The sequence below is a fragment of the Pseudoliparis swirei genome, chromosome 1 (assembly GCF_029220125.1).
Source record: "Pseudoliparis swirei isolate HS2019 ecotype Mariana Trench chromosome 1, NWPU_hadal_v1, whole genome shotgun sequence".
NCBI lineage: Eukaryota > Metazoa > Chordata > Actinopteri > Perciformes > Liparidae > Pseudoliparis > Pseudoliparis swirei.
This window is the reverse complement of record NC_079388.1, coordinates 11439106-11450416: the sequence shown is the minus strand read 5'-3', so window position 1 is coordinate 11450416 and position 11311 is coordinate 11439106.

The following is an 11311-nucleotide window of genomic DNA, read 5'->3' as shown; positions in this document are numbered from 1 at the left end:
AAATGCGGAAGGTAATGTTTTGATCGCAGTGTATTTGTATGCGTCCGTGCGTGCGTGCATGCGTGTTATTCGCATAAGTCAAAAAGTATTAAACCGAATCGCATGAAATTTGGTGGGATGATTAGTTATTATCCGGGGACCATGTGATTAGATTTTGGGATCGATCGGGTCAAGGTCATGAATAAGATCAAAATCTTCTTGAATCGCATGAAATTTGGTAGGATGATTGGTTATTATCCGGGGACCATTTAATTAGATTTTGGGATCGATCGGGTCAAAGGTCAAGGTCATGAAAAGGTCAAAATCTTCTTTTTACCATAGCGCGGTCAATTTATATCCAATTGGCATGCAACTAATGCCAAAATGTTCATAATTCAATGCCCGATCTTGTGATATGCGAAAGTATGCGCTCTACCGAGTGCCCGTTCTAGTTTATAATTTGTTTTAATATAATAATAAAAAGAAAATCAATTATAATAAAGATATGAGTGATGCTCCCTTCCACAGGTTCACCCATCCCTGTGTACCACATGCTTGCCATTCTTTGGCACATAAACACAAACTTAGAGAAGTTGAACGGCCTGTTCTCTGCATTCAACAGTTTGGGAGGGAGCTCAAACTGTTTTTTCAGTATTTTTTCCATCATGATCAGCTTCCTCCTTAGGAGCTCCTGTCCCAGCTCTTGTGAGGTAAAACATTGACAGAGTAAAAGGTACCAACACTTTACAGCAGGGTCTGAAAACAGGCGTAATGTTTTTTTGGGGATAAAAAATATAAACGGGTCCCATAGACCCGACCGAACACCACACACGGGTTAAACACATTTTATAGTGCTCGCTTTACTGTTACAAATTTAACTCCAACAGTTTGAACTTTATACAGTAGTAGCACACACTCCACTTTGATATTCTTTCACCTTCTTACTCATAGATGTAGCGAGCCCTCTGCCAGCTCTTGAAACTGGTCAAACTTGACAATTATTACATTACATGTCATTTAGCTGACGCTTTTATCCAAAGCGACTTACAATTATGTTACATTCATACACTGTAGACACAGCTACAGGGAGCAACTCTGGGTTAAGTGTCTTGCTCAAGGGCACATCGACTAGGGCGGGGATCAAACCTCCAACCCCCTGATTCAAAGACGGACCTGCTAACCAATGACCCACAGTCGCCAACCTCACATGGTGAGCATTGATTCTTAACCTTTTTATCCCATAAAAGATTTATTTCATCCAGGTACCACCTGAACAGTGCAAATCATTTTGGTTTATCTGGCTTTACATCCATTTATTTAATGAAATTATTGAATTCCTGGCCATTGGCCAATATACGTCTGGCATTCCATTGTAGTATAACCATTATTAGTGCTAACAAACCCATGGTGCTTCCTGGCTTGACTGAGTAGTAAGGTTCTCCCTGAACCAAGAGCGTAGGTTTGCATATGGTCCTATAGAGACAACTTACAACCAAAGTTTGGGAAAGACACAATTGTCCCCACCAATATTTTGTTAATTCGAATTACCGGGTATTTCGCACAGTACATTTGCAAACTCATTCGGATTATTACTATGTTCGTCGCTCAGAAGAAAAATAAATTTCCAAGTTTTCCAATGCCATCTTGAGCCTGCGAGACAAGATGCTGTCGTTTAAGTGTCAGATTCAGAAACACCGTAAATCGTAACTTGCAGAAAGAGAGCTGGCAGTAGTCACGTAAGCTACTAAATAAGCCAGGAAATAAGAAAGCTTCATATTAGTATTTCGTTTGGTCTCAGCATTGACATTGTCAGGGCTCTCAAGTTTTGAAGACAGGCAAGCGTGAGATTTCCATCAGCACCCGATACAGCTGACCGTTGCGCGCGCCGGCATCGAGCCGAGAAGAGTTCGTCGGAGCTCTGCAGCGGAACAATCGATCGGCGTATTGAGCACCCCTGCATTCAAGCATTAAATTGCCGAGAGTTTTTTTCAGCGTGAGGAATTTGATGTGTGGCGGGAGTGCGTGAGATAAGACCGAAATGCGTGAGTCTCACGCTCAATGCGTGAGACTTGAGAGCCCTGCATTGTTGACCCTTTTGTGCTTTGTAGAAAGGAAAATGCCACCAAAAAATCAAAAATATATCCGGATTTGTTTCACCCCCCAGAGGTTAAGTAGCTATCAAGAAGCCCAGGTTGTTGTTAGTTAGTGTTAGCTAGTTACGTTAGTAGGCTAACTACCCACACAGTACAAACCTGCAGAATTTTGAAATTTAATCAGGAAACTCAGTGCAGGTGTAGTGCAGGTTGAGGAAGCAGCAGCTGGACATCGGAGCTTCAGATGAGGTCTTACTCATTCCATATTGTTAAAAATTACCATGCATTAGCAATAAAACTGAAGTACATTTGGGGAATCTGACCTGTCAGCACTTTTGGATTGTGAATTATGTGATGTTGACTAAAAAAACAAGGCTGTTCCATAAAACCTGTGCAGGTTAAGGAAGCAGCAGCTGGAACATCAGGGCTTTATGTGAGGTCTTAAATTAATTCTGTGTTGAGGTGTATTATCATGGCTGACAGTTTTAAAATGGTCTACCTGTTTTAAGTGAACTATTATTGTGTTAAAATATTCATGTGCAGACTAGGTTACGTTTTCTTTGCTTTTTAGGGAACAGTCAGTGTAGCAGTGTCCTGGACATGAGGAGTGAACCATACCAGCCTGATCAGGAATTCATCAGAGCACAGGAACTTCAGCACAAGAAGTTACGGTTTCCGGCAAAGTGGTATAGTCAGTAACTGTGCTGCATCTACATTGAAAAATGTCCTTTATTTTGAGTGTGTCAACAGCATCAAAAAGACCACTCTGGAAAAAAGAATGGCCCAGCCTTCTGCTTAAATGTTTTTAGTATTGGAAAAATGCCATTGAAAGCTTTAATCGCCAGCAAGCAAGTAAAGCACACCATCATGCTGTAACAACACATGCATTGGAGAAAACAACAGTTAGCGCCTAACTACTAAGTGCAATGGTTAAAACACAGCAGGAGGCAAGGCACTGTCTAATACAATTATGATCGATTTATTTTAAATGTGTGCCCACATCTCTTGGATTAAAAGGACCTCAGTGGCTTTGGCACCCCAATCTTCAAGTCTGGCAAAAAAAAATCTAACAATTTAACGATTAAAAAATTCACAGCAGAGACTGCAAAACACACGCAGGCACACTTACACAAAGATACCCAAATGCAAGTAATGAGAGTGTCTGGGAGTGCAGACTCAGGAGCCTCTTTATTCCCTCCAGTCACAGTGGTTCCTTCACATCAGCTGTGTGTGTGTGTGTGTGTGTGTCTCTCTCTCTCTCTCTCTCTCTCTCTCTCTATATATATATATATATATATATATATATATATATATATTAGGGCTGTCAGCGTTAACGCGTTAATCTATGCGATTAATTTGGCCGCGATTAACGCACTAAAATATTTTAACGCAATTAACGCAACTTTGTTTACTTCCGGTGTGCGTTGAAGTTGTTGCACTCCTCTGAGTGTCAAGCCGCGGCAGTCCGCCTCCTTCTTCCTCGATATTCACAGAGAAACAGAGGGCGACGTGTCGGTGACGCGGGGCGGAAGGTGCAGGTGACTTTTTTTTGTTGCTCCGCTCGATGCGCGCGCAGACACGCCGGCATGGAGCTCTGCGGCGCGCGAGACGGAGAGCCGAGAAGAGTGAACGACACGTCGAGACAGAATGACATGCTGCAGTAGAGACGACCAACAACAGACGTTTAGTTAAATAAAAGAACAAAGACGTCTTGAAGAAAATAACCTTACATTACTTCTGCTGTAATCTGGCGCGATAGAGAACATTACAGGGGGGCGGGGCCTCACCCTGATAGAATGGTGGGGGAAACACTGGGATGTGTCATATGCAAAAGCCTTTAAAAGGTGAATTTACATTTTTTTGTAAAATCGAGAAAATGAGCCCAGACTCCAGAGGGTTAACATGACATATTTGTCAGTTTTCCAAGGCCACTGGTTCTGCTGCTGTTCAATGTTAAAGATGACAGGACCAATGGGGTCTCTAATACACCTTTGTTTACTAATCTGAATGTTTCACTGAAGAAACAATTTATCATCCACGATATTAAATACCTCGCTGGCACTTTATAGGTAGGAGCCTCTTTGAAAACACAGCTCTGTGTGAAGTTTTGTCTTTAAAAAAGAATACAATTAAACAAGTGTCTGAAATACACGCTGTCTGAAGGGATTACTCGTTCATTTAGAAGATTTAGTCTTTAGAAGAAAAAAAACCTTTTAATCGCGATTAATGAATTTCAAAATGTGCGATTAATTAGTTAATTTTTTTTAATCGATTGACAGCCCTAATATATATATATATATCCAATTCTGGGAGCGGTTACAGAAATCATGATTTACTGTAAAGTGAATCTCTTCACAAAAAGTTTGACCTGCAACTGTTCGGTCACAATAACATTATCATTAAAGGCAATAATACAACTCCACCTGTTCTTGTTTTCCTCTGTAACTTGTTTGAACATTTCGGGGACACAGAATGGAGAAAGGAATGAGAGATCCAGGATATTTTGGTCACTTTTCTTTTCATCATGTCATGACTTCTGTTTTCAAAGTGGCACCACAAGAGGGCCCTGTCACACAGCCAGAGCTTGTCAATAGCCACAATAAGACTATGAGTATAACAGAAGCGGTGGTTGAATGTCTCATCTTAAATCAATTGTTGTATGTTTAAATTAAAGGAACGTATGCATATGATGTGTACATCTCACAAAGTGTTATTGAGCGGAATTGGATGTGATGTGGTTTTTGCTTCAAGGCTGCAACTAGCAATACTTTGTCATTTAATAATATATTTAAAGAAGTTATGTGAGCCCAGATGAGTTCTTAAATGTTGTGTTTTACACAAGTTGAAATGCATTAAAATATATTACATTTACAATAATATAAAAAAAGAAAAGCAGCAAATCCACACATTTGAGAGTCCAGCTCCAACAGCAAAATGCTGTATTAACAATCTTACCATGTCAATTATAATAATTTAAATCAATCACAGGGTTATTTATTCTTTAGAACAAGTGTACTTTTGATGTTGAACTTGTTCTTGAAATGAAGTGGTTTTACATGGTTGTATTGGTAGTTTGGAGGACTTCTTCCACCAATAGGTGCAGTTTAGTCTTCGTCAATAAAACCTATTTATAGGTGCATAGTGAAACATAAACTGATATGGAAAAGCATGGGTATTATTTTTACAGTATGAAGCAGATGGGAGGCTGATTTAGCTGAAAATCATGAGTGTGCGTTAACTCCAAAGGTGAAGAGTTGGACTTAATGTTTACATTCTCCACCTCCGAGCCCTGACCACAGCAGCAGCCCACTGAATAACACAGAAACTAGTCCACCTAGGAAGGAAACTCCCTGCTTTCCCAAATGACGTCAGTCCAAAGTCCACTACAGCAGTTGTGTGACTGTTTTGATGAGAAATATGGAAGAAATAGGGGGACTGAGTCAATAGACACACATAAGCTAGCTCCCTCAAGTGAAAAAAAAAATCAAAGGCTGACATTCAGTTTCATTAAAAACAATCCCTCCTCTCTTCTTTTCTCACAGCAGATTCTCGAGTATTTGTAGCTCTGCTGCCCGTTTGAAGAAGATCAAGGAACTGCTGATATGCAAACTATCGATGAGTGTGGATGACACACCCATGAATGACACATAAGGAAGGGGAGGGACACACACCATCAACCCTATTTGGACTAATACATTTCCAAATTGAAACCCAAACACAGTTGTAGAGGTGATGCAATAGCTTCCTGTAGCTGCTGTTTCACATAGTGAATATCTAAGTGTATACAGAGCAACAAAAAACACAAATCTATTTACACCACTCCCATCATACACTCTGTGCCATCAGATCGACCGCTCTGACCGGCCACTATGAATATATGTTTTATTTTCGGAAGCACATGAAACTGTCTCTTGTTGTAAATACAAGCCACTTAAACAGATATTTTAAATAAATGAAAACAGTTAACTTATATCCCTATATCTTTTAATCTCACATGTATGCTTCATGCTATTTTACTTCAAGTCTAGTCTACATTTCCAAAAGAAGGCCGTTACCTCCTGTGACACTTAAGAAATGCAACGTTTTTAGTTTCAAGAGGCTTAAGAGTTTCTTAACCCTTGTGTTGCCTTCGGGTCATTTTGACCCGAATCAATATTACACCCTCCCCCCGCCTTTGGGTCATTTTGACCCGATTCAATGTTTCACCCTCCTGTTACCTTTATATTTACTAACATACTTTACCCTTTGGGTTCAATTTGACGCCAGCAATTAAAATCTTCAGAAAATTATTTGAATTAATATTGTTTTCCAAGTTTAAGTGTGAGGCACTTTATGTTTGTTTGTTGACTACCGAAAGAACACCGACATTAAACATTGAATGGGGTCAAATTAATCCTAAGGCGGGGGGAGGGTGTAATATTGATTCAGGTCAAAATGACCCTAAGGAAACACAAGGGTTAAGCATGTGTGAAAATGTTGGAAAGACAGAGAAGTGATCACAACACTTAAGATATTAGGCAACTGGAGGAATGCAACTGTGTTTACTGGTTTACAGATTTAGATGCCAACACCGCTACGTGTGTGTAGACTGGCCAGCAATCACATTCGTTTGTAGAACGTTACTGTCAGCAAATTACACTGCATTCAATTTAGCACCTAAACACGTCACACAGAACTGCAACCTGCAAGACTGCCTGCTGAAAGAAAACACATGGACACAAACTCTTGAGAACACATGCAAAATCTCCAGAGTTTTACAGAAACTCAATCAAACAGAATAGATCAAATCCAGAAAAAGAGGCTGCTTCTGATTGCTAGGAGAACGAAGAGGTCTATTGTGGCAAGGACTTTCCTCGGTGTTGATTTGAACGGAGGTGATTTGAGTTGCAGCTCTGCCGCTTAATGGCATCAGTTCACATCACATGAGATTAGCATAGTTGAAATAGTAACTTAAGTAATGATTAATAAAGTAAAACTACTGAAAAAGGGAAATCATGCATAGAAATCCGTGGGCAGAGGCGCTCCTACCTTATGAACTACGGAAACTGACCTGACATTTCTTTATCAGCCACTAAGAAATGCTTTTTCAACTTGCGACCTGCATCATTAAAAACTAGCTTTGAATAAAATGTGAAACTCTGTATGAGAAGGCTAACTTTGAAGGTTATTGTTGACAGTGTCCTTGGCATCATCTGGCCTTCATGCGAATGCACTGTCATGCCTTCTGGGAAGGAAGAAGGAAAAGTGATGCTAAGTGAACCAGAAAACTGAAGATAATTTGATGAATTTAATTACACATTAACATTGACACCGCTTTCTATCAACTCTTTTTAGGGTGATGGTCAGATATGAGTTAGTCATAGATTTATTTCGTTACATCTTTAACAAGGCCACACCATGTTTATCCATCTCTTCTACCATTAGTGATTTAAAAAAATTTTTTTTAACATTAATTACAGAATTTTGCTTGTGTCCAAATTACCACAATACACACTGTAACCACCTATTTCTGCTGGTCTAATCTGTAATTGTGTTGCATTAGGCGAATACAACCCGTTACTTCATGGCCCTGAGTTAGAACTGTACAAAATGGCTACATTGAGGTCAAATTCATCATCTGCAGCAGAACTCTCTTGCTGCATTGATATCGGGTGAATTACCTAAAGAGTGCTGAGCCATCGCACTCCGCTCAGTTGTGTCAGGGAAATATAAGCTGGGTGGAGCTTCAGAGGAGCCGGTGGTGAAGTGGGTGTGTATGTGTGGAATGGACTGCAAACTAAACCACAGGATGGTATATCATTGTTACTCCTCCCTGTTGCAACCCTGCAGTCCAAACTGTGTTATTCCCCTGAATATAGACACTGTGGCTAGATGTCCTTGAGACCACTGACCTCTCTCCCTCCCTCTCTCTCTTTCATTCTCGTGGTGAGGCTGGCACTGAGCCGCAGAGCAGCTCTGTGGGCCGTGATAGAATTACAGTTGCAAAGTGCACAGCAGCTAGGGATGTGGGAGAGAAAAACAGGGACTCTCCAAGACTCCCTAGTGTGCGAAAAAAGGTTGCAATGAGAAGAATAGATAACCAGGCTCTCTTCTTGTATTTCACTTTCACATTTCAAGGACAAATAACTGAGTGTTTCTGAAATGTGCCTCAAAGGTTACCGTAATAGGTAGTCATCCTACGGTTTTAATTTGGGGATGAATGCAGAGTGTTTAAAGGAAGATGTTGCTATTTAATTTAACTCTGTGTATTTTGATTGTTAAAATGTGTTTCTATCAGATATATTTCTGTAGAGTGTCTACATGTCTGTCTAGTTTGCACTCCCAGCTGATCAAAGCAATCTCACAGCAACTTTTTTTGAAATGGCAATAAAGTCGCCCAGTTTTGGAAATATCTTTTTTTCCTGAAAGAGCTGTGCTCTGCCACCTAAAGTTCAGCTCACTCATCACAACGAGCACATGACAACAGTTATAGGGTTGTCCTCAACCAAAGACATTCTTGGTTGAATTTCACCAAAATCACAGAGAATCACCACTTTAAATGTTGTGTTCACCAGAGACGTGCTGATAAGTTTCTTTTAAATATTAAATGGAAAAAAAAGAAGCAGAAAACATCTAAACGTCTTATTTAATTTTTTCCGACTAAGACCAAAAAGGTGAAGTGCTGGAGTAACCTTTTACTGAGGGTCCATTTATTAGTGTTCTGCATAGCTTGCGACTCAGTCTCGTGGTCACTCGCAGTTTGCTCAGTTGTCATTAACAGACATCATTTATATACGTGGTCACATATAGCAGGTGATCATTACTCCTATCTCTGTTTAAATATGAATAGTGTCCTTTCTCTTTCTTTGGTCATCAGCTGACATTTGGTCAATGATCTTTGATGCTTGGCAGTCAATGATAATACTATTTTGTTTTGGTGTTCACAGACAGCGGATAATCTCCGTTATCTGTTATGGCTCATCTCTTGTATAGATATACTGTTTTATATAAGATTAGTAAACAATTAGACAGTAGAATATAACTCTCTACATGAAAACGAATTAGCATATTTCCATGAGCTTTGCTGCAATGAAATAGAGATTTCAGAGAGAGATACTTGAAGTGTGGAAACTAATTTCATGAGATCCGCAAAAAAAATCGAGTTATTTAGAAGACTAGTCATTGAAATTGAATTTTCTCCAAACTAAAAGGCAGTAAAATAAAATAAAAATGGGTCACTGTGGTCTTGGAGTGTCTGCTATGTTCTGACAAGTCAGGCTCGTGGTTGAGTGAAGCGTAGGTGTCTCCATGTATCTGTGCGTGCATGCATGACCACAAGGCCAAAGATTTTCAATGTAATTGTGTCAGCACTGACCAGTGAGAACCACGGGGTTTCCTTGGTTATGCCCTAAACGTAGCAAACAGATGTTTTCCAGAATTCCAGTGCGTGCCATTATTTCAACCACCGCAAAGGAAATATTTGATCCTGTTTTTTCCCATTCTCTGATATTCATCTTAATTCAAACACCTTAAACATGTTTTTCCATACATAAAATACTGTCGGGGCATAACTTTTCAAGTTTCTCACAATGGCACACAGTTAAAATAATGTAGAACATTTGTAAGTAAAACCTAAACTTGTGTCATGTTTGTAGTCCTCAGGAAAGTTGGAGATGGAGAAGGACGTTGGACAAGTTGCATGAATGTTTTTGGAACAGTAAGTTACAGGATCAATGGAGGAAGAGGTGAGCAGTTTTGGTTACCATGGTGATGGTTGGTGACAAGCTTGGTTATTAATACCTGGTAAATGGTTAAAGCACCTGAACTGATTTTTGTTTCCAGCTGACTGATTGGCTTCTGTTTTGCATTATAGAGCTAGTACTAGGGATATATAATAAAATGTAATGTGAAACTAAACTATTATGTTGGTCTAACATTTGCTCCTTGGCTGTTACTGATAGTAATCTAGTTAGCAGGACATCTGACATTTGAGTATACCTTCACTAACTATGACAAAACAAACTGTAGGTCAAGTACACACAGACAAACTAGTTGAGCAGTGAAAACATCTTTATTAAGAACACCACGAGTGACTCTGACTGCCAGTTTAACAAGCCGCCAGACCATCACTGAGATAAAACAAACAGCAGCCGGCGGGTGAGTTAGTTAAGAGGACCGTTACAATAAAAATAATAGTAATGTGTTGTTTGTCATGTTTATCTCCTGTTCTGAGTTTGGAGCAGCCACTTGACTTCAATGCAAAAGACTTTAGTGTAGCTAACTAACACCATCATTATTACATTACTGCTTGGATCTCAAAGTCACACAAACAATTGACTTCATTTTTAAATCTAGAATATTATTTGAAGAATAAGAATCATAAACAAATTACCACTTCACTGAGGTTTCCCACGCATTGGGGATATAGTCCACACAAAAACCTGCAGTTTGTTGTCACTGACATTTAAAATAGTGAAGAGGTGACTGTCTCTAATAATTTGTCCCTAACTATTACCTCAACTATTTCAGTTCTACATTGAGTTTCCACAGAGGACAATCTTTGATTTAGTCAGTAGAAATACGAAATGCATGAATACGCACAACCAACAAAAACAGGAACGTAGAGAGTTCCTCTGTGCACTTTCATGATGTCACAAAGTGAAAAGTGTATGTCTGTGGTTAGAGAATGAATCACATTAAAATCTCTTATTACCTCATTCCTGATTTGGGATGTGCAGTTCTGACAGAGGTCACGCTTAAACTTAACCTCATCTTAGTTTGAAAATGAACAGGTGTGTGTGTGGGGGGGGGGGGGGGGTGCTCCTGGTTCAACTTAAGGCCTCATAAAAAGGTCCCACTGCACTCCTTAAATGTGTGACGTTTCGAGCTGAGTGAGGCTCAATGGAGATAAATTCCTCGGTGAACGTATATGTTGCCGCTGAAGGCCCCAGCATTTTAGCATGTCAGCATGTTGGCATGTTTGCTAGACCCAGCGTGCCATAGCTCCTGAACACATTGCTGGCAAGGTAGTCCTTAAAATATGTCATTAATGAAGAAAAATACAACAACAAAAATGTTAAACTATGTTGAGGTGCAACAATGCTGATTATATTCACAACCCCCAGTGATTCTTCTCTCCAGGCCCGCTGGCCTCCTGCGACCTGCAGATTCTTCTCTGCTTCAGCTGCTGGTTCAATCACACAGTTCATCACTTTCTGACTTTTATTTTGACTATGTAACGGATACGACTTGAAATGTAG